Raw genomic sequence first — 23,909 nt, forward strand, 5'->3', positions numbered from 1 at the left:
GTGGAAGAATGATTAAAGTAACCATTCAAATTAGGAAACAGGAAATTGCCTTTACGAGAAATATCACTGGAACATTTGACCTAAAGGCTAGGTTGTGAAAAGCAGATCTGAAAAGCTTGTTGGTAAGTGCATTGTAGCAGCTCGTCATGGTCATAGTTGTTAGTGGCAGCATGGATATATGAGCCAAGTTACTTAGGCTTTGTCTATACTACCAAGTTTTGTTGACAAAACTTATGTCGACACCCAAATATGGACAAAACAAAATTGCCAAAGGGTGTTCACATTTGCTCCCTCTGTTGTCAGATCATGTCCACATTGTGAGCACCATCATGGACCGTGTGAGCCATGCACCGTGGGTATGTATCCCACAGTGCAGTGTTGTGGGAAGTGGAGCTGATCACTGCACATCTTGGGAGGATTCCCTCCAAGTTCTCCCACAGCCTCCTCAGTGGCCAGGACCACTCTGTGAGCAATCTGTGCTGAGGACTGTCAAAGCAGCACAGCAATCTCTCCTCCCCACATCCCTGCGACTGCAGTCTGCCCGCTGCTGTGTTCCTAGTGCAGGGCAGAATGATTTGCTCTTTGTTCCCCAAATGGAGCAGCACACTCAGCTGTCAAATCAGGGGTGGGCAGACTATGGCCCATGGGCTGCATCTGGCCCGCCAGCCATTTTAATCCAGCCCTCGATCTCCCGCTGGGCAGCAGGGTCTGGGGCTTGCACCGCTCTGGTGCTCTAGCCAGGAAGCAGGGTTTGGGGCCATTCCGCGCAGCTCCTGGAAACAGCGGCATGTCGCCCCTCTGGCTCCTACGTGTAGGGATAGCCGGGGGTGCCACACACTGCCCCTGCTCTAAGCACCGCCTCCGCAGCTCCCATTGGCCAGAAACCATGGCCAATGGGAGCTGTGGGGGCAGCGCCTGTGGACAGAAAAGTGTGCCGCAGAGCTGCTTGGCCATGCCTCCGCTTAGGAGCCAGAGGGGGGACATGCCGCTGTTTCCAGGAGCTGTGCAGAGTGGCCCCCGACCCTGTTCCCTGGCTGGAGCACTAGAGTGGTGCAAGCCCCAGACCCTGCTTCCAGGAGCTGCTTGAGGTAAGCACTGCCGGGAGCCTGCACCTATGAGCCACCCCCCCATACCCCAACATCCGGCCCCAGCCCTGATCCCCCTCCCACCCTCCGAACTTCTTGGTCCCAGCCCGGAGCACCTTCCTACACCCCAAACCCCTCATCCCCAGCCCCACCCCAGAGCCTGCACCCACAACCGGAGTCCTCATCTCACCCCTCTGCCCCAGCCCAGAGCCCCCTCCTGCACTCTGAACTCCTCATTTCTGGCCCCACTCTGGAGCCTGCACCCCCAGCCAGAGCCCTCACCCCTTCTGCACCCCAATCCCAATTTCATGAGCATTCATGGCCCACCATACAATTTCTATACCCAGATGTGGCCCTTAGGCCAAAAAGTTTGCCCACCCCTGTGTCAGATACTTCCCACAGTTTTGAAAGGGGAGGGATAAATGCAGGACATCAGAGATCAAAACACTGAGCAGAGCGATCAGGGCAGGCATTGTGGGATACTGGCAGAAGCCAGTTCTGTCGACAAAACAAACAGCAGTGTCTACACTGGCTCTTTGTCGACAGTAAAGGGGGGGAAAAAACAAAAATCTCTCATAGGGGTGGTATTTTTTTGTCACCAAAACCAGCCGTTTTTCCTGACAAAAGTTGCATTGCAGTGTGTACGCGCTCACTGTTTTGTTGCCAATAGGCAGTTTTTGGTGACAAAACTTGATAGTGTAGACAAAGCCTTAGTGTCTTTCATATGAAGATTTCAGTGCACATTACTAACATTAAGTAAGACTCACAACATGCCCTCCAGGTAGGCAAGTGGACGGATGGGGAAAACTGTCGCACAGAGAGGTCAAAGTATTTACCTAAAAGCTAGTCAATAGCAGATCTGAAGAGACCAAATTCACTGCTGAGGTTGTGCCTGGTTACAGCTGGAATGAAATTAGCTCTTGAGATCTAAGCTCAACCCTGCTCTTGATTTACTGTGTCATCCTCAGCAGATCACTGAATTTCCCTGTACCCCTTTTTATACATATGCTAAGCGAGTATAATGCTGACTGAAGTCAATTCAGTTGATCCTGTTTGGATCAGCAATAAATAGGGCCTCTAGACACTGCTGATGGCTCAGCTACTGATTCACTGTATCCTTGGTATATCACTTAAAGTACCTGCACATCATACATATGACACTATTTCATGGAGTTGTGCTCACTTATACCAGTGATCAGTTTAAGTGGAGGAGTCCTGGTTCCCAGACTCCTGCTTTATAGCCCACACTGCCTACTTCTTAATGTTTCCAAGGAAAGCCTGTCTCCAGGCAATAGTCCATTGCTAAAGTCTGTATATTTGAAGAATAGGGTAAAAATCTAAATAACCAAAGTGATTTAGGAGCCTAAATACCATTAAAATCCAGTGATCTTCAATGGAACTGAAGCCCCTTAAATCATTTAGGGACTTTTGGAAATGTCACCCTAGCTCTATCCCTAGAGTCAGAGAGGTCCTGCAGGCCAAATTTAGGCTGCTAGGTAAGACATTAAAGTTCAGGACCTCCACGGTAGTATTCTCTGAAAGGCTTCCAGTTCCACACACAGGGCTTGTTAGAGAGCTGCAGAACTGCAGAATCTCAATGCATGGATGAGATGGTGGTGTTGAGAGGAGGGATTTGGGTTTATTAGGCACTGGGGAATCTTTTGGGAAAGGAGGGGCCTATATAGGAAGAATGGGCTTCACCTCAACCAAAATGGAATCAAACTGCTGGCATATAAAATTAAAAATGTCTTTGAGGACTTTTTAAACTAAGGGCTGGGGGAAAGCTGACATGTACGAGGGACCACACAGTTCGGACAGAGACATCGCTTAGGGGAGGATTTATTAAAGGAGATACTCTATCCTCGTAACAAAGAGAGGCTAGACGTTGATAAAGTACAGGTAGGTGCTGAAGAGAAACAGTCAAACAAAAAAGAGTCCCATTCAATTACATCACATGAAGGGCAGACAACTAAATATTGACAAATTTTATAAGTGCTTCCATACAAATGCTTGAAGTCTAAATACTAAGATGAGTGAACTTGAGTGCATGGTATCAAATGAAGATATTGATATAATAGGCATCACAGAAACTTGGTGGAACGATGACAATCAATGGGACACAGTAATACCACGGTACACAGTATATAGGAACAACAGAGTAGGTCATGCTGGTGCGGAAGTGGCACTATATGTGAAAGAAAGAAGAGTCAAATATAGTAAAAATCTTAAATGAATCAAACTGTACCACAGAATCTCCAAGGATAGAAATTCTGTGCTTCAGTAATAAGAGTAAGGAATATATTACCTACCACCTGATCAGGATGGTGATTGTGAAATGCTTGAGGAGAATAGAGAGGTTACAAAAATGGAAAACCCAATAATAATCGGGATTTATACTAGTCCCCTATTGACTGAGAACATGTCACCTCAGGACAGGATGCAGAGAGAAACTTTCTAGACACCATTAGTGGCTGCTTCTTGGAACAGTTAGTCCTGGAACCCACACGGGAGAGGCAATCCTTGATTTAGTCCTAAGTGGTGCACAAGATCCAAGAGGTGAATATAGCTGAACCACACAGTAATAGCAATCATAATGAAATCACTGCAGAAGATGTGAGAGAGATTCCCACAATCAAGTTACCAGTATTCTTTTTAGATGACACATCTGAGGAAATGCCCCAGACTGGGGTGTCAGTAGAGGAGGTTTTGGAAGAAATAGATAAATTAAACAGTAATAAGTCACAAGGACCAGATTGTATTCAACCAAGAGTTCTGAAGGAACTCAAATATGAAACTGCAGAACTACAAACTGTGGTATCTAACCTATTGCTTAAATCAGCATCTGAACCAGATGACTGGAGAATAGCTAATGTAACGCCAATTTTTTTAAAAGGCTCCAGAGGTGAAAATGGCAATTACAGTATAGATATATACAATATCCCCACGATATGTTGGGGAAGAGTCAACATGTAGAGGGAAATACTGACTCACCAATCTATTAGACTTCTTTGAGGGTGTCAACAAGCATGTGAAGAAAGATGATCCAGTTGAAATAGTGTGCTTGGACTTTCAGAAAGCCTATGATAAAGTACCATAGCAAAAGCTCTTACGTAAAGCAAGCAGTTGTGGGATAAGATGGAAAGTCTTCTCACAGGTCACTAACTGGTTAAAAGACAGGAAATAAAGAGTAGGAATAAATGGTCAGTTTCACAATGGAAAGAGGTGAATAGTGGGGTCCCCAAAGGATCTGTATTGAGACCTGTGCTGTTCAACATATTCACATATGATCTGGAAAAAGGGGCAAAGTTTGCAGACGATACAAAATTACTCAAGATAGTTAAATCCAAAGCAGTCTGCAAAGAGTTACAGAACTGGGTGACTGGAAAACAAAATGGCAAATGAAATTCAATGTTGATAAGTGCAAAGTAATGCTCACTGGAAAAAATAATCCCAACTATACATACAAAATGATGGGTCCTAAATTAGCTGTTACTACTCAGGAAAGAGATCTTAGAATTGCTGTGGACAGTTCTCTGAAAACATCTGCTCAATGTGCAGAGGCAGTCAAAAAAGCTACCAGAAAGTTAGGAACCATTAAGAAATAATAAAACAGAAAAATATCATAATGCCATTATGTAAATCCATGGTGTACCCATACCTTGAATACTATGTGCAGTTCTGGTCATCCCATTGCAAAAATATATATATTAGAAATGGAAAAGGTAAAGAGAAGGGCGACAAAAATGATTAGGGGTATGGAACAGCTTCCATACTAGGAGAGATTAAAAAAACTGGGACTTTTCAGCTTTCAACACAGACTGCTAAGGGGGGCGGAATATGATAGAGATCTATAAAATCATTAATGATGTGGAGAAGTGAATAGGGAAGTGTTATTTACCCCCTCCACACAGCACAAGAACCAGAGGTCACCCAATGAAATTAATTGACAGCAGGTTTTAAAGAAACAGAAGGAGGTACTTCTTCAAACAAGACACAATCAACCTATGGAACTCATTGCCAAGGGGGTGTTGGGAAGATCAAAAATATAACTGAGTTCAAAAAAGAATTAGATAAGTTCATGGAGGATAGGACCATCAATGACTATTAGCCAAGATGGTCCGGGATTCAACCCCATGCTTTGGGTGTCCCTAAACTTCAGATTGCCAGAAGCTGGGACTGGATGATGGGATGCTTCATTTCCTCTGAAGCATCTAGCACTGGCCACTCTCAGAAGACTGGATAGTGAGCTAGATGGGCCATTGGTCTGCCCCAGCATGGCTGTTCTTATGTTATGGTATCTCCAGATTTTGAATCAAAGATCCTCTGAATTACTGAGCCTCTCTTTCTTTGCTGATACAGATAGATAGTGTAAGAGCTTGCAACACACTCACTATGCACATATTTAATGTGCAGTGGAGAATACACCTCAAAGTGAAAACTATTCAGTGTGCAAATCTGTCTATTTAGATTTGTTCTTCGCCAAAACCGCAGATGATAAATCTCCATGCTAAAATGAATGACCAAATCATATTTTTCTGAGGCGAGATTTTGGAAGTGATGTGCAGCTTCTGTCTTTGCTGTTGCAATTACCTGTACCTGCTGTACATGAACAAGACAAGAAACTGAGCACAGAATGCAATAATGCTGATTGAAGAAAGGTCTTCAAAGTGAATAAATGACTGAGGAAGAGGCTTGTAAGGGAAAAAATCAGTCACTGGCCATGCATAGTGGTGATCAGTGATTTTAAAGAGATCCTGATGTTATTTTTTTTCTGGGATGTGTTTGTATAATAAGGAATATTATTTCTATTCTATTCTGCTGGAAGTCTAATGTGTAATAATGTGGTTAATACACATCTTAATTTTGTAGGACGTGTCCATTAGATTTTAGGTGCAAATCCTGTTTGATATCAAACAGATCAGAGGCATAAAAAAGCAGCATGGATTTGGCCATAACTTCTAAGGTCCTTTCACAGGTAAAACAAACATAATTATATAATCACTTCCTTCCTTTAACATGTTTCAGAGTGGTAGCTGTGTTAGTCTGTATCAGCAAAAACAACGAGGAGTCCTTGTGGCACCTTAGAGACGAACAAATTTATTTGAGCATAAGCTTCCATGGGCTAAAACCCACTTCATCGGATGCATGCAGTGGAAAATACAGTAGGAAGATATATACACAGAGAACATTGATTAGTCTCGTTATAATTAATTGATTAGTCTCATTATAATTGGTATGGCAACACCCATTTTTTCATGTTCTCTGTGTATATACATCTTCCTACTGTATTTTCTACTGCATGCATCCGATGAAGTGGGTTTTAGCCCACGAAAGCTTATGCTCAAATAAATTTGTTAGTCTCTGTAGTGCCACAAGTACTCCTTGTTCTTCTTCCTTTAACATGTTCCTTACAAACAGAGTAGATAAGCACTGACAATTAGATTAGCAATGATAGGGCCAGCTTCTACCGCCCTGGCTCATATAAAGTAGTGCTGTATGATGCCAACAGTCCCACTGACACCTCTGGGACTAACTGTAGAGTAATGAAGTAACTTAAAGTGAACAAGATTGACAGAATCTGACTCGTGATTCTATCTGAGTTCAATACATTCATCAGTGGGGTGGCAATCAGGAGAACTGGAGTGAAATCCTGACCTCAGTTAAGTCAAAACTACCACTGATGTCAATTGGGATCAGGATTTCACCTTTGTGTTCCAGTCATCTTTGCATCTGCGCAGCTTTGGTCAAGTGTCTTGGGCCCAAATTTTCAAAAACATCCTCAGAATTGGGGAATGTCTATTTATGTGTCCCAGTGTTCTGAGCTCTACATTCTCAGTGCTGCTATTTTCCTATCTGTAAAAGGGGCTATTAAAGCTTACCTACCACACTGGGGTGCTATGAGGCTTAATTCACTATTATTTGTAAAGCCTTTTGAGATCTATGGATAGAAAGCACTATAGAAATACAAGGTATTGCTATGACAAAGTGGGACTGTTCATAATGTTTCCTCTGAATCCTGTGTGGGTGCCTCAGTTTCCCATATGCATTTCTTAAGTCTCCAGCGTGCATAAATGCCCGACAGTCTGTCTCCTGGCAACAAATGGCCAGGGCCCTTCCCCCCTGCAAGGGGATGGCTAAAGGTGAACAAAGAGATCAGGTGACCTCCTTCTCCGGGAAAGAGACAAAGGCCAAAAAGGAGGGGTGGGAGGGGGTTTCAGTTTGGAGCTGGCTGGGGACGAGGAGTGAGTGCAGACATGGGTGTCTGGCTCGCATGCCCCCCTTCCCCCCCAGCAATGGACCTGGCTGAAGGGTCCTGTTCTCTGTACCTACAAGCTCTGTTTTAGACTGTGTTCCTGTCATCTAATAAACCTCTGTTTTACTGGCTGGCTAAGAGTCACATCTGACTGCAAAGTGGGGGTGCGTACAGGACCCTCTGGCTTCCCCAGGTTCCCACCTGGGCGGACTCGCTGTGGGAAGCGCACAGAGGGGCATATACTGAATGCTCCAAGGTCAGACCCAGGAAGGTGAAGCCGTGTGAGCTTCTTGCCCTGAAGACAGTCTGTTCCAAGAGAGAGGAGGCTCCCCAAAGTCCTGACTGGCTTTGTAGGGTGCAGTTCCAGAGCATCGCCCAGGGACTCCGTGACAATTGCCACAACTAAATTAGACACTACAAATACTCCAGCTACTACAAAGCCTCAAAACAAGGAGCCACTGATGTCCCAGGTGAAGTGAATGGGAAAAGATAGGCACCAAAATGAAGCTATTTGATATCAGTCGGTCTCTTTTTTTTCTTTTTCTTTTTTTTAATTTGCATCCTTTTCATTGCATTTTTAATGAGACAAATAATGTTAGATTACAGCTACAGTCTGTCACCCCGGGTATGTTACACAGCTGTAACAAGAACCTCTGCCTAAATGCTTTATAAAAAAGTTTCACTAATATGAAATAAAAATATCTGGTACATACTAAACATTCATTCTGACTCATGTTATCCTTTAACATTTAAGGTCAAACAATCCTAATAAGAGGAATAAAGATAAGGGGTACACAGAGTCAGCTGCAACATGGAACCAAATCTCTCTAGAAAGTCCTTTCCATTTTGGTTTTGTTTTCATGATAGTCCACAGCTCCCAGCCAAGTAGGTTTTTCACCCTGAATAATGAAAAATTTGGGCCAAATTCTGCTCCCTATCACACTGGTGTAAATCTGGGATAAGGCTCCAATCTTGCCAAGATTTACACACACACATTTAATTTTAAACCTGGTGAGCTCAATGGGGCACATGTATGTCTTAGCAGGATCACAGTCTGTGTCCGTGGAATGGACTTCAACTGACTCCACTGGAGTTGCACTGGATTTTGGATCATGTAGCTGAGATCAGAATTTGGCTCAGTGCATGCTGCTACCTCTATGGCCCCAGAGATTAAAACCAAGAGGGATTTTTTCTAGTAAATTGATCATTTCAAAATTCTTCCAATTTTTTCCTTGAAGTATGTCTCTCACTGCTGCCAAAGAAAACACCTATTAGGTTTCATAACAAGTTTGTTCTACTGTTGAACTGATACTTCAACCTGCACGGCTAAAATAACTGTTATTTATTGCAGCTGATGAGGTGGGTTTATCTCGAGTGAAGAGTTTGGATAAATCGCAAATTCCTATCTTTAGCATTTCCTCAACTTATGTCCTTATCTGGTTTAGCTCACTCCCTAAAGCCCATGCCCTTATGATTCAAGTGAGATTAGTCTATACTTAAGGTATGATCCGAGCATGCTGGAAAGGGGATCTTATCGTAATGTGACATTTAAATTCTATTGACTTGGCATGAGAGAATGTTAAAAATGTACTTAAAAGAAGATCAGAGGATTGGCAGCAGGATACAGTCATTTACTTTAAGGTCACTGCTTTGAATCTGGCCCATGCAGGAAGTTTGTCTTATCTGCCAAATGTTTTGATGGCTGATATGAACTGAGTTGTAGCTTCAGTCCAATTGCTAGTGGACTGGTGTGTCACCATCACAAATATCACTGAGACAATTGGCACCCTTTGGTCTCATTAGGGTGACCAGATGTCTTGTTTTGTTTTGTTTTTTGGTTTTTTTTATAGGGACAGTCCTGATATCTGGGGCTTTTTTTTATATAGGCTCCTATTACTCCACCCCCATCCTGATTTTTCACACTTGCTGTCTGGTCACCCTAGGTCTAATTCTCTTCCCACAGGATATAAGCCACTACAGTATGACTATTTTTCATATCCCCAGGTGGGAGAATTTCTGCCTGATTGTTTGCAATCTCAGCATAAGTGCCTATATGTGCTTGGCTCCAGTATTTATATGCATGTATATATACAGTCAAGATTTTCAGATGTGACTAGTGATTTTTGGGTGCTGAACATGAGCAACTTTAAAGGGGCCTGCTTTTCAGAAGGTGCACGCTCAGCAAAATCACTGAAAATCACTAGCCAGTCAGAGAGTAGATATAAAATCTGAATGAACCTATTATCCATTCCAGCTGCTCCCTCCAGTGTAAGGCTGAAGCATGTTGTCAGGAGCATGTGTTGCTTATGCTGTATCTAATCTGTGGATAAACAGAAGGTGGCAGTTTCATATTGACAATCTGACCCCCAGACATGAAAACTATATTCACTTTATAAAATGTTTCGATTTATGTTAAGTGCTTAAAACACTCCGTCTTTTGCTTGGAGATCACACGGTATTTCTGGTGCATAGGCTGAGAAGCGGTCCCTATACTATAGCTCTTTCTGCCAATACTGAGAACTGGGAAAAGCCCAAAGAGCCTCCTCCTCCTCCAGAGATGGGAGATGCTGCTGCTTTGCTTGCAGCTCTTGGCTAAACCCCTCCACATTCATTCTCCGCTAGCAAGATGGGGAAGGGAGAGCAAAACTAGAACCGTCTGGGAAGTACAGGAACTGGTGCTGTGCTCCCAACAAAGCTACGGCATACCAGGGGGAGAGCCATTTTCCCACGGTCTGGGCTGGGGCCAGCAGGTCAATTTTTTCTTTCCCGTGCTTCAGGGTTTGAGATTCCTGGCACAGCTCTTTCAAAGCTGTCTGAGCAGCTGATTTAACTGTGAGACCTTTGTGGTTTATGTATAATTACACAAAAAAAGCTATGTTAAAAGAACATAGGTGGCAAAGTAAAATCCTCAAAAAGTTAGAAAATGCCAGATTTATGGTCACACAAACGCAGGTTTGTTTATTTATGTATTTATTTTAAAGAAAAAGATAAAAACAAGTTCTGTTATGTGCAACTTTACATCCTCCGCCCAACCCCCAAAAAATCCCACACGTCACCAGTAGGGTCTGAAACCTCATATCTAGCAGTGTAGTTTGAGCTCTAGCACAGTGGGTCTTAAACTTTTTTAACTAGTGGCCCCTTTCACATAGCAAGCCTCTGAGTGTGACCCCCTTATAAATTAAAAACACTTTTAAATATATTTAATACAATTATAAATGCTGGAGGCAAAGTGGGGTTTGGGGTGGAGGTTGACAGCTCATGACCCCCCATGTAATAACCTCATGACCCCCGAGGGGTCCCAGCCCCCAGTTTGAGGACCCTGCTTTAGCACTAATAGCACCAGCAAGTAGCAGGAGAAGGCTGTTCTCTCAGAGCAGTAAGGGTTGCTGGGTCTAGGATATGGTCTGAGGGTAGCACAACTGAACCTGTCTCTCTCTCTCTTCCCCACACCTAGAGTTGGGGGAGCTCCTGCCCCAGGTGTTGCCCCAGAGAGGGGATTGGCTGCTAGCACCACATGCTGGAGAGTGGTTGCTGGGAGTCTGTACTATCTCTTTCTCTCTCCTTGCCTGAGATCTGAGGGAGCTCCTGCCCTGTGTGAGATTGCGGGGGCGGGGGAGGGGTTGTTAATGGGCCACTAAAGCCACGTGCTGGGTCCGTTGGTGAGCAGGGAGAGGAGCCTGACCTGATTCTTTCCCCAGCACATGCCCTATCCAAGTTCCTAGTATAGCGTGTGCTGCTGCTTTGGCAGTGGCCTCAGAATGTTCAGTGTTTTTGGCAGGTTGTCAAAATTTCCCTGAGGAATGCAAGTCGGAGAAGGGAATTAGTGATTTTAAACTGTTTCTATCTCAGTCAATTCTGCATAGAATTTCATGGGGCAAAGAAAAGGCATTTCTGTAGCCTAAGGGGATTCCACCTACCCCATATCAAAGGTTTGCTGCAAACAACAGAGGTTTGTACAGCTACTCAAAGAAGTTTGCAAGAATGCTTTATGGTGGAAAGTATGAGGCAACCTTCATATACCAGCTCTGTGAGACTTCTCCCAATATCCAAGAGCATGTCAACCAGAAGCAAATAGCTTTTGGGAGGGGAGGGAGTTTAAATCTATTCCTTATCCTGGGAATCAATGAGAAGCTTTGCTGGGCATGCTCAGCATGAGTACTGTGACTTTAAAATATAATTGTTGGAGCTTCCCCCGCTTACTGATCCCTCCTCCACGAACCAAGATGGAGCTTAATGCTGTAGATGAAGATATAGCCACATACAACTCTTCCTCCTAATGTTCAGTTTTTCAGGAACTGGGCTATTACCAGGAACCTCTTGTGGAACGGATCACCCTATGGTAATTACCTTTGGGACTGACTGCTCCATTATAAGTGACTCCCCTTTCCCTATTAAATAATTAGAGACCTATTTCTAATCCCTTAAATGCATGATACTTGACTAGGGCAGGGGTCATGCAAGCGTTAAGGAAAAAAATCTCAGTGAGGTTATTCATGTAGTGAAGATCATGGAAATATGTATTTTAAATATCAGCAGTCATGGGCATTGCCAATACCGCCAAATAACCTTTAATTTTGGTGTACTTGCAAGAATAGGGCATGGAATATGAAATGAATGGTTTTGCACTGAGGAATTGACTTGCTTCTAGAGTCTAGAAATTTCAGAGCCTACGCCGGTAACTCAAGCAACCTGACTCCAGTTTTAAAAAGTCTCTTTTTTTTAATTTGAAAAGATTTGGGAGCAGTGATAATGCTTGAACTTTGCAACCAAGGCTATTGGAATATTGTAGAAAAGAATATGAAGCTTCCCTGGTGAAGGTCTGGTCTTTTCCCCAAGGATTTATTTGCAATTCTTTGCACATTGCAATAGTCTTATGTATTTGCTCAATTCTTCATATTGCTGTGGTGTTACTGTCTCTGTAAGTGCCATGAGAGATGCACTGAGGTAAAATCAACTCCGCAAAGCAACAGCTGTACATTATCAGGCAGCAAAGTGGGACACCTAAGCTTACAGCGGGGTATTCTGTCTTCCACTCTTCAGCTCATTAACAGACGGGGCCCTGAAAAGTCATATGCCTGTTTGCAAGGCGTGTTGACTCCATAGCACTCTTTTCCCTGATGATTTATGTACTGGCTGGTCCAGAAAGGAACTGCGTGCCCTACCCTGGACATAGACGAGGGTCCCTGTGGTGGTTACTATGGGGAAGGGAGAAGGCCAGGGGGTTCAGGGCATAGAGAGCCCCAGACGCTGTGCAGACAGAGGGTGGGATAGGAAAGCCCTCTTGGGCAGGACAGGGTAGCCAGAGTTCATGTGGGAAAAGAGGAAAGGACTAGACAGTATTAAGACAATGGCTAAATTCTGCCCCTAGTTTTACCTGTGCAATCCCAGTGCAGTCAATGTGGTTTGTGCTGGTGTAACTAAGAGTAGAATTTGGCCGTGTGTGTGAAAGTGCCTGGTTTCTAGCTGAAAGTTTATCTCATCGTCTGATTTTCAGCACCTGCCGCTCATTCAGGACTAGCTTGCTGTTCTTAATGACAACCTTTTATATGGGTTCACTTAGGTTCTGAGAAGGATACCTCATTTAGATTGCATACAAGTCCTTTTGCAGCTGCTAACTCACCATGCTGGGTAAAGAGGTTATGAATGCATCAGTTTATATTGTCAGCCCTGGGTGGCAGGGCTCAGGTTATAGGCCCCATGTGTGGGGGTCGGGTTTTGGCTTTGCCTCTCCCAGGGTTCAGGCAGGCTCAGGTTTCAATCTCCCATCCTGGGATCATGTAGTAATTTTTGTTGTCAGAAGGGAGTTGTGGTGCAATGAAGTTTGAGAACCCCCGTTCTACATGAAAGCTAACATGTAGCAGGAACTAGCCCAGGGATTGGCAACCTTTGGCATGTGGCCTGCCAGGGTAAGTCCCCTGGCAGGCCGGGCCGGTTTGTATACCAGCAAGTTTGGCCGATCGCAGCTCCCACTGGCTCCCTCAGCCTGCACCGCAGCCCCCATTGGCCTGAAGTGGTGAACTGCAGCCAGTGGGAGGCGTGATCGGCCAAACCTGCGGATGCAGCAGGTAAACAAACTGGCCCAGCCCACCAGGGGACTTACCCTGGCGGGCCGCATGCCAAAGGTTGCTGATCCCTGAACTAGCCAATTGTTTTATGACTCTAAAACTATGCAGCCATCATCTCTCCAGTGTGTCTCTTTTTAGTATTTACCACTGTAGGTGTAACCCAAACACCTCCTGCCTGTTCTGTCCCATATAGTGGCACTAAGACCACTTAGAGAGAGAGATAAAGAGTCTGCTCTACAGCCCTAGCTAACAGCCAGTTGGCTTTTGGCTCATGCACTAAGCTTGAGAGGTCCCAGATTCAATCCTGCTCACCAACAACTGGGGTCTGTCAGTGTTACATAGGCACCCACCAAATTTGAAAACACAGGCTGATGTTTTTAAACAAGGCAAGAAAAATCCCAAAATCACATAACCCATGGGTGTGAAGCTGTGATAGGTTTTCAGCTGTACATAATAAGATACCTTGTACTGCTGTACACCATTTCATTCAAGGAGTTCCAGGTGCTTCACCGTCAGTTAAGTCTCTCCTCATGCCTCTGAAGAAGGTAATTATTATTCCTCCCCTATTTTACAGATACCAAGAAACAGGGAGGCTGACTTACCAAGTATTCACAGTGAGCTAGCAGCAAGAGCAGAGACTAGAACTCCTGATGTGTGCAGGCCTGTGCTCTAACCACTAGGCTGAAGTCCCTCACATGCAAGTTTTCCTTAGGAATCTTAACAACAGGTGTTGTGTTTTTTTTTAATCACTCTTTTAATTTCACTTTTGCTGTTCCTGGTCAAAACTCTGAGTAGCAGCCACTGGGGTGTCTGTCTGCACACTGAGGAAAACAGCACTGCAGCAGTTCCTGTTGGAAAGGTTGTCACAACCAAGGTGAATTGGAAACTTAATTCAGTGCAAGGTTAGAGCATTATCTGCAGAATTTAAGATCACAAATTTGCAAAACAAAATGTCCTACTTGCCCATGGTAAAGTAGGCAAGAGGATTTTTCAAGCCTTGTCTAAAGGTGAAGAGTAATGGCAGGATGTAGAGAGGGGAAATTCTCTGGGTTTCAGGGTAGTTTTGCAGCTGTTGCCAGTCTGGGCCTGTTCCACTTTTATTAAGGAAGTGATAAGGCAGAATGTTTCACTGGGTTGGTTGAGGCTGGATCTCTCATGTGACTGCAAATAGGGGAAGGGTTGGTACTGGATGGACATGTGACTAGCAGGGGAGGAAAGAGAGTGATATGACTGGTCATGTGCACAGGGCCGGCTCCAGACCCCAGCGCGCCAAGCAGGCGCGTGGGGCGGCATTGTCCTGGCAGAGCGGCATTTGGCTCCGGCGGACCTTCCGCAGTCATGCCTGCGGGAGGTCCACCAGAGCCCTGGGACGAGTGGACCTGCCGCAGGCATGACTGCGGAGGGTCCCCTCTTCCCGTGGCTCCGCTTGAGCTCCCGCAGGCATGACTGCGGCGGGTGCGCTGGTCCCGTGGCTCGGATGGAGCTCCCGCAGGCATGCCTGCGGATGCTCCACCGGAGCCGCGGGACCACGGGACCGTCCGCAGGCACTTCTGCCCCGGCCGCGGGACTGGGGAAGGGCGGTGCGAGCAGCGCGGCGCGCCGCCCTGCTTGGGGCGGCGGAATTTCTAGAGCTGCCCCTGCATGTGCAGACTCCCCCAGCTTTCCAGTCTCTACCTTCATTGCACGGTTCCCCATGGCTTCCTGCCAGAGTTGTCTTGGCTCTTACTGTGTCTACTCCACGCTACAGAAGAGAGCACGAGAAAAGGGCTTTACAAAATGTTCCTAAGATTCACTCCATGGTTTGCTGTATTTTGCCTTCTTAGGTGTTATGTCTTTTGTGGCATTTCCTGCATCCTGATAGCTGTCCAGCTCCCACTATCCTGAGCCTAGGTGGCAGGCCGCATCCTGCAGACATTTGGGACTGAAGGCACGGTAGACCCCTATTGACAACTCTTAGGATATAGAATGTGAGAGTGTGAACTCACATCAACTGACGATGTTTTCACAGCCCCTGCCAGCTGATACAACTGTGTGTTTTATGCAGTTTTGTTCTGAGCAGACACAGACTGGATCCAATATCCTTGCTCCTGTCCTGCACTGCCCCCACCCCCTCCCATCTCTGCAGCAGTTGAGATCCCCATCCACGCTTGCCCCTCTCTCGTTCATAAACCCAAATACAAGCATGCACTAATAGTGTGTAGGGTAGCTGCTGAGCCACTTGTCCTAGCAGTGCAAGTCTGCCTCTGTTCTGGGCAGTCAGTTTCCTTTTAAAGAGCTTTCTCTGCCTTGTGCCATTGCAAAATCCAGACACACAGTCTCCTGACCCAGAGAGAATTTCAAAGGGACCTGCTCTTTTCGAAACATTGTCTTCCTGTTCTGTCTCTTTAAAATATTTTTCCTGACTTTGTCTTCCAATTCTTTGTCCACTCACTTGCTGGCAAAGGAATTCACTTCCCCAAAGGGACACCTCCCTTTCATGACCACTGCTGTGCAGCAGTCAGTGAGTCCAAAGAAAAAGCTGAATTCCTCTGCACTTCAGGAAATAAACTTGTGAAACCTTTGAACTTCCTGAGTTTGGGGAATATGTTTACACATTTTATTTAAAGTCTATCTTCCCAAGAGCGTGAGAGATGGCAGTATAGTTCAGGGGACAGGACCTGATGCTGGGAGGTGGCAGAGAAGGAGCTTGCTAAAATGACACTGGTCAAAAATTCTTTTGACACATCCATCTCAGTCAAAATACTTACCAAGCATGGTCACAAGGACTTACACAGCACTTATGCAACTTTCCTATCACTTCTTTATGCATGAGGCTACGAGTACAGTGTATTAACTTGACAAGGGCAAGAGAGCACTACAGTGAGTATGTAAGAGCCAGCTTTGCATTTCTGGAAGGAATTCAACTGCAGTGTGGAAAAACCCTTTGCATCACATGCTACATAAGGCATTTCTGCAGAAGCCAATGCCTAGCATTGATAGACAGTCCAGTCCAGTGACGAGGATGCTAGAGTGGAATCTGAGAGACTTGAGTTCTAATCCTGGCTCTTCTGGTGACCTGCTATGTGGCCTTGTGCTAGTTATTTCACCTCTGTGTGTGTTTCTGGTGTCACGCTTTGCTCCTCTGCTCTACTTGGAATGTAAGGGGGCTGTGGCTGTCTAGTACAATGGGACCCCAGTCTCTAGTGAGGCCTCTAGATGTTACCATAATGCAAATAATTAATAGAATCTGATATCAGTCACCATAGGACAATTATTGCGTAATGCCCACAGTGTGCTATGGTCTGTCAATGCATACAGCAAGACAAGCCCCTGCCCTGAAGAGTATATTTGATTTGATTTATAAGAATATAACGCTACTTATCCCTTTGAGATTCCTTAATTGACTTTCCCTAGTGCATATACAATGTTTTTTTTTATCAAAAGTAGGAATGTTTGGAGAACAAGCTCTGAGCAGAATAAACCTTCAGTCTCTTTCTTTCCTTCCAGCCCTTCGCTTCTAACTAAACCAATAGCAGCACAATTGTCCCTTGACCTAGTTATGTCAAGAATGTGTAGACATGACCTATCTGCTCAATCATTGGACTAAAGCTGCAAGTCCCAGGCTTTAGCCTAGCTAGAGAGCACAGATGGTCTGCCCCATCCACAATACAATTTGCACCTGTGTTGTAAACAGGCTATGGAACACCCCTGTTCCAAATTGGAGTCACATGTAGCATATACACAAATTCAACTACCTTCTCTAAGTGGACAATTCACAGATTTGTCTCTCTGCTCCAGCCTGTCCAAACTAACAATGTCAGCCTGTGTCTCTGACATCTCCTCATGGATGCCTAGCTGGCAGCTCAAGCTCAACATGGCTAAAACAGAGATCCTACTTTTTTCCTCCCCAAGCTCTCCCCACTGCCTCCTTTCTTGATCACTATGGACAATGTCATCATCCTGTGTGTCAAGCAGTCCAGTAACTGGTGTCATCTTCAACTCAGACCTCTCTCTAGGTCCTCACATCCAGGGTATGTTTAAATCTTGCAGAATCTTCTGCATAACCTTGTCTACACTACAAGACTATTTCGAATCAACTTAGTTCGAATTTGTGGATTCGACCTTATGAAGTCGAATTTGTGTATCCATACTAAATACACTAATTCGAATTTCTGAGTCCACATTCACGGGGCCAGCGTCGACTTTGGAAGCGGTGCACTGTGGGAAGCTATCCCACAGTTCCCGCAGTCCCCGCTGCCCATTGGAATGCTGGGTAGAGCTCGCAATGCCTGCTGGGGGAAAAATGTGTCGAGGGTGGTTTTGGGTAACTGTCATCATTCAACCGTCACTCACAAACGCCCTCCCTCCCTGAAAGCGCCGGCGGGAAATCTGTTCGCGCACTTTTCTGGTCAGTGACAGCGCGGACGCCACAGCACTGCGAGCATGGAGCCCGCTGCGATCATCGCTGCACTTATGGCCGTTGTCAACTCCTCGCACCTTATCGTCCACCTCTGCAACAGTCAGCTGCTGAGAAATCGGGCGAGGAGGCTCCGGCAGCGCGGTGAGGAGAGTGGCGCAGACCTCTCAGAAAGCAGGGTACGCCGGGCAGTGGAGATCATGGTGGCAATGGGTCAAGTTCATGCTGTGGAACGGAGATTCTGGGCCCGGGAAACAAGCACGGACTGGTGGGACCGCATAGTGCTGCAGGTCTGGGATGACACAGAGTGGCTGCGAAACTTCAGGATGCATAAGGGCACTTTCCTTGAACTGTGTGACTTGCTGTCCCCTGCCCTGAAGCGCCAGGACACCCGGATGCGAGCAGCCCTGAGTGTGCAGAAGCGAGTGGCCATAGCCCTCTGGAAACTTGCCACGCCAGACAGCTACCGGTCAGTAGCGAACCACTTTGGCGTGGGCAAATCTACCATGGGGGTTGCTGTGATGCAAGTAGCCCACGCAATCGTTGAGCAACTGCTCTCAAAGGTGGTGACCCTGGGAAACGTCCAGGACATCATAGATGGCTTCGCCGCGATGGGATTCCCAAACTGCGGTGGGGCTATAGATGGGACTCACATCCCTATCCTGGCACCGGCCCACCAGGCCAGCGATTACATTAACCGAAAGGGCTACTTTTCAATGGTGCTGCAAGGACTGGTGGACCATAGGGGACGTTTTACCAACATCAACGTCGGGTGGGCGGGCAAGGTTCATGACGCGCGTGTGTTCAGGAGCTCTGGTCTCTTTAGACTCCTCCAGGCAGGTACTTTCTTCCCGGACCACAAAATAACGGTTGGGGATGTGCAGATGCCTACAGTGATCCTCGGGGACCCAGCCTACCCGCTAATGCCCTGGCTCATGAAGCCCTATACAGGCGCCCTGGACAGAGAGAAGGAACTCTTCAACTACCGGCTGAGCAAGTGCAGAATGGTGGTGGAGTGTGCTTTCGGACGTCTCAAGGGGAGATGGCGGAGCTTACTCACTCGCTCGGACATCAGCGAAAAGAATATCCCCGTAGTTATTGCTGCATGCTGTGTGCTGCACAATCTGTGTGAGAGCAAGGGCGAGGCCTTTTTGTCCGGATGGGAGGTTGAGGCAAATCACCTGGCTGCAGTTTACGCTCAGCCAGACACCCGTGCCGAGAGAATATCCCAGCGGGAAGCGCTCTGTATCCGGGAGGCTTTGAAAGCAAGTTTCCTCGGAGAGCAGGGTAACCTATGACTCTCCACTTGCTTTCAAGAGAAACTGACCCTGGGCCTGTGTCAGTTTGTGTCGATTTGGATCTGCGGTTACATACCCCGTTCTCCAAGTTTCCCCCACTTCCAAAGCACGTTTTAAAGCAAATTAATTGTAACACTCATTATTAATAAATCTTTGTTTTACTTTGCATTTCTGTTCAGGTGTTGAAACATGGACGCATACTGTGCTGGGCACGGTGTGCACTGACGTACAGACCGCTTCCTCCATAGAGGACTGACATCCTCCTGCTCCTACATAGGTCTCTGGGGTGGGGGACGGATGACAGTGGTTCTGCATGAAGGGGAGGGTTTGCAGGAAGGGGCGAGTGGTGCCTTCTTTGCATAGGGGTTTGGATGACGGCAGTGGGCTGCGGGTTTCTGCGTGGGAAGGGGTGATGGGTGTGGGAGAAGGGTGACTATCTGTCCGTGGATGAGGGCTCTTGTTGGGGCTCAGGGCAGCGGATAGGCTCGTGGATCCGTTGCAAGTGCATCGTAAGGGCAGCCTGCCTTCACAGTAATGGCGTGGCAGGCGCTAGGACCCTGGACAAGCATACACATTACGAAATGATCAGGGGCAGCATACACAACACAGAATGACCCTGGTGCCTACTGACTGCAGTGTGTGTGTGCCCCGCAGTTGATCCTTTCCCCAAGTCTGTACCCTGGTACTGTAGGCTATACCGTGCAAGTATGAAACCCCTGTCCACCCCATACACCGAAAAATCCTCTGACAGGAAAGACATGACGGAAACAGTGATTAACAGCAAACATCTTTTATTAATCTAATAAACAGTGCGGGGATGAACCTTGGATTTGGGACTGGCTGAGCCTATAAGGGAAGCACTTCTACAAATTTCTAACGTGAGAAGTGCGGGGTACACGGCCGCTCTGCTCTGGTTCAGTGACAGTTCTCACGGCCTCTACCACCCCTCCGTCTTGTACTTTTGGGTGAGGGGGGGCCAGGACTTCTTGGCTGGGGAGGGCGATTGCAGAGACACTGCAGGGGGGCCCTGTCCTCCAGCCTGCGGTCCTGCAGGACATCAACAAGGCGACGAAGCGTGTCCGTTTGTTCCTTCATGAGACCAAGCAGCGTTTGGGTGGTCTGCTGGTCTTCCTGCCGCCACCTATCCTCACGTTCCATGAGTGTGCGATGCTGCTCACATAGGGTGTCCCTCCAGTGTTTCTGCTCTGCAGCCTCTGCTCGGGAGCAGGCCATCAGTTCAGCGAACATGTCGTCCCTAGTCTTCTTCTTTCGCCGTCTAATCATTGCCAGTCTCTGCGAGGGGGATGCCGGGGCAGTCCGGGAAGGAGCCGAAGCTGTGTGATGGGGAAAGTTAGTGATTTCCTTGTACAGATACATTTTGGCGAACAGTGAACACCGTCTAGTCAATTTCTATGAAGAAGACCGTACCGGACAACAAGTGTCACGTGGTCTCCAGAGAAGCACAACATTTTGGCCTACGCTCTGATTGGCTGCGCCATTGCACAGGAGAGCGGAGAAGTCGGGAGAGATAGCAGAATCCCTCTAGCAGAGAGTCCTGGTAAGCCTTACAGTACATTATGCTTATCAGTTAACGGATAGCTGTGCCGTCGTGCTAAAGGCAATCTGGAAATCAGATACTATGACCCTTTTGCAGCCACTCCCGACACTGCAGGGGAAAGATCAATGTATGCTTTTCCTGTGTGGCCTACAGCACGTGGCTGCTAAGCGCGGGGCTTTGTTATGCAAAGTATAAGTAAACCATTAAGAACAGTAACTATTCGCTAATTGCCCTAATTAGATGCAGCACTTCAGTAACGAGATTACCCTGAGGCGTGTCTCTCGAGTGCAGAAAGAAAGGATGTTAAGGGAAGCACTTCACCGACTGGGACCCTACGCGGCCATGCTGGTAGAGGCGATGGTTCCCCTGTATCTGAGGATGTCGTGGCGTGGAAGAGTGAGCTTCACCGGAGGACCAAATAAGGCACCTCTTCCTCGAAACCTCCTGCGGAGGGTATTTGAGGAACTGTTTGAAGCATTTGTGGAATTGTCCATGGAGGACTATTGTTCCATCCCAATCTGTGTAGACCTACTGTTCGTTTAGTTTCCCTTTAAAAACTTTTAGATATAGTATTTATAGATAGAATTTATATTTTTGGTATACATGTTTTCGAGCAAATAAATATTTTCTTGTTTATACGACTTACCGCCTGATCCTTCCCCTGACTCTGAGTCCGGGTTCACGGCCGGTGAGGGTTGGTAGGGGATCTCTGTGAGGGTGATGAAGAGATCCTGGCTGTCAGGGAAAGCGGCATTGTGTTCGCTGTCGCCTGCGCCTTCCTCCACGGACCCTTCGTCGTCTTGCCCATCGGCGAACATCGAGTAGGAACTGTCCTGGCTCACTATGCCATCCACTGAGTCCACGGTCACTGGTGGGACAGTGGTGGCAGACCCACCGAGAATGGCATGCAGTGCCTCGTAGAAGCGGCATGTCTGGGGCTGTGCTCCGGAGCGTCCGTTTGCCGCTCTGACTTTTTGATAGCCTTGCCTCAGGTCCTTGACTTTCACGCAGCACTGCATCGCATCCCGGCTGTATCCTTTCTGTGTCATGGCTTGGGAGACCTTCTCGAAGGTCTTTGCATTACGCTTGTTGGAGCGCAGCTCCGACAGCACAGACTCCTCGCCCCACACAGCGATCAGATCCTGGACTTCCCGGTCTGTCCATGCTGGGGATCTCTTTCTATTCTTGCATTGGGCTGACTCCTCTGCTGGAGAGCTCTGCATCGTTGCAGGTGCCGCGGAGCTCGCCCCGATGTCAAAGCAAGAAATGAGATTCTAACTGTCCAGACAGGAAAAGGATTTCAAATTTTCCCGGGTCATTTCCTGTGTGGCTGCTCAGAACATCCAAGCTCAGACTGCTGTCCAGAGCGTCAACAGAGTGGTGCACTGTGGGATAGCTCCCGGAGCTACTAAGTTCGATTTGCATCCACACCTAGCCTAATTCGAGCTAGCAAGTGCGAATTTAGCGTTACTCCACCTGTCGGGGTGGAGTACCAAATTCGAACTAAGGAGCCCCCTAGTTCGAATTAAATGGCTTCCTGGTGTGGACGGTTGAGCGATTAGTTCGAATTAACGCTGCTAAATTCGATTTAAGATCCTAGTGTAGACCAGGCCTAAGATACGACTTTTCCTAGCTATTCACTGCTAAAACTCTCGTCCATGCTCTCATCTTGATTACTGCAGCATCCTTCCCTCTGGCCTTGACAATCTTAATCTGTTCATGTCCATTCAGAATGCTGCTGAAAAGATCATTTTTTCTAGCCAGTTGCTTTAACCATGTCACCCCTTTCTTTGCATCCTTCCACTGGCTCTTCCTTCTCCATTGCATAAGAAATAAGCTATTTGTCTTCATTTTTAATACCCTTCATGGTCAACTCCTGCCTTACCTATCTTCTCTCATTCAGAACTGAAAGGTTAACTTTTACGTCTGATCAGCCCACAACGTCCACCTCATCACCCTCTTACTCAATTCTCATGCTGCCCCTCATGCTTGGGAGAAGCTCCTCATAAACATCTGCAAAACTAACTCATTATCATACTTTAAACTACTTTGCCATGAAGACTACCCAAAAACTTGCCCCTTGCCTGTGGCACTTACTCCTCGTCTTTGTACCAAATAGCTCCAGTGTGGTGGGGATATGGAAGGTGGTAAGTGGGGAGCATTTTGCAGTGTCTTCTTTAGGCCTCATCACTTTTGCTTAAGTGCAAGTGATGGATCTGTAGTAAGGCTGATGGAGTTGTGGTAACAACTTCATTTAAAAAAGCTACTGAGGATACTTGTACACATAGATAAGTAGAAGTCCGTCCATTTGTTATATGAATTGCAATAAATAATGTTTAGACTGCCTTCTAAATGTAAACGTACACATTAACATAATTTAAACTCCTATCTCAGTTAAGAAAAAAGCAACAAAAGTGAACAGGGGCATGAATGGGCTGACTTTTTGTGGAAAATTAAAGTGGATAGCTGGACTAAAAGGTTTCTACATCTGGGGAGAAGCTCCTGGGGGCAGGGGCTGAGTCTTTGTTCTGCATTTGTACAGCACCTAGCACTATGAGGTCCTGGGGTGCCAAAGTGCTACCACAATTCAAGTGGTTATAACACAACTATTTCCAGTATTAATAGTGTGTAAACACCCTAGTGGGAGAGGAAATGTTCAGGGTGCCTGAATAGGAATAAAGAGGAGTACTAGCATAGCCAAGGACAAAAGATATCCAGGATATTTAGGATATAGAGGTGCAACATATGCATTAATTAAAGTTGTAACACAGGGCCTCCTTGCCTGTAAAATATTTAGCTTAGCCAAATTAGGATAAGTTAGCATAAGCAAGTTAATAATAAACCTGCTGAGCTTGTGTCTCTGTGATATGCTGATGTTTTGAAAATAGTTGCTGTGTGTGGTTAATAATGTCTACCAGAGATTAGTAGACATCACATGATGACTGTTGGTAGCCGGGGTATAACGTCAGAGACTTCCTTAAGGTTACTGTGGTGATAAAGTGATGTAAATGGTAATGAGTTGGCCTGTGAAAAACAGGATACCCCAAAAGTCATGAAATGTCAAGTTCAAATAAGGAAAAGGGGTTAAAACTTTCATAAATATGTATGAACCCCTGTGGGTGTCAGCATAATGCATTACGTGTCTGCGTACCTTGATGGGGGGAGATGCCAAACACTGGGGCGATCCTAGTGAGGATGAGGACTAACACTCTGGGTTTTCCCACAAGGCATGCTGTGAGTCATGCAAATACAAC

The 23,909-nt window shown here is 46.3% G+C and overlaps 1 protein-coding gene across 2 annotated transcripts in view; it reads left to right on the plus strand.

The window, feature by feature from the left end:
• LOC123375702 (rho GTPase-activating protein 7-like) overlaps positions 1–23,909 on the plus strand; it is a 149,512-nt gene that overhangs the window by 48,859 nt on the left and 76,744 nt on the right. Inside the window, exon 1 of one of the 2 annotated variants that reach the window (XM_045026863.1) lies at positions 11,368–11,677. The exons of the other annotated variant lie outside the window; for it this stretch is intronic. The gene's annotated coding sequence lies outside the window, so the exon portion shown is untranslated. Of the gene's footprint in view, positions 1–11,367; positions 11,678–23,909 lie in introns of those variants that run through there. 2 annotated transcript variants of the gene reach the window in all.

This window comes from Mauremys mutica, chromosome 8 (genome assembly GCF_020497125.1).
Source record: "Mauremys mutica isolate MM-2020 ecotype Southern chromosome 8, ASM2049712v1, whole genome shotgun sequence".
In the NCBI taxonomy this organism is placed as follows: Eukaryota; Metazoa; Chordata; order Testudines; family Geoemydidae; genus Mauremys; species Mauremys mutica.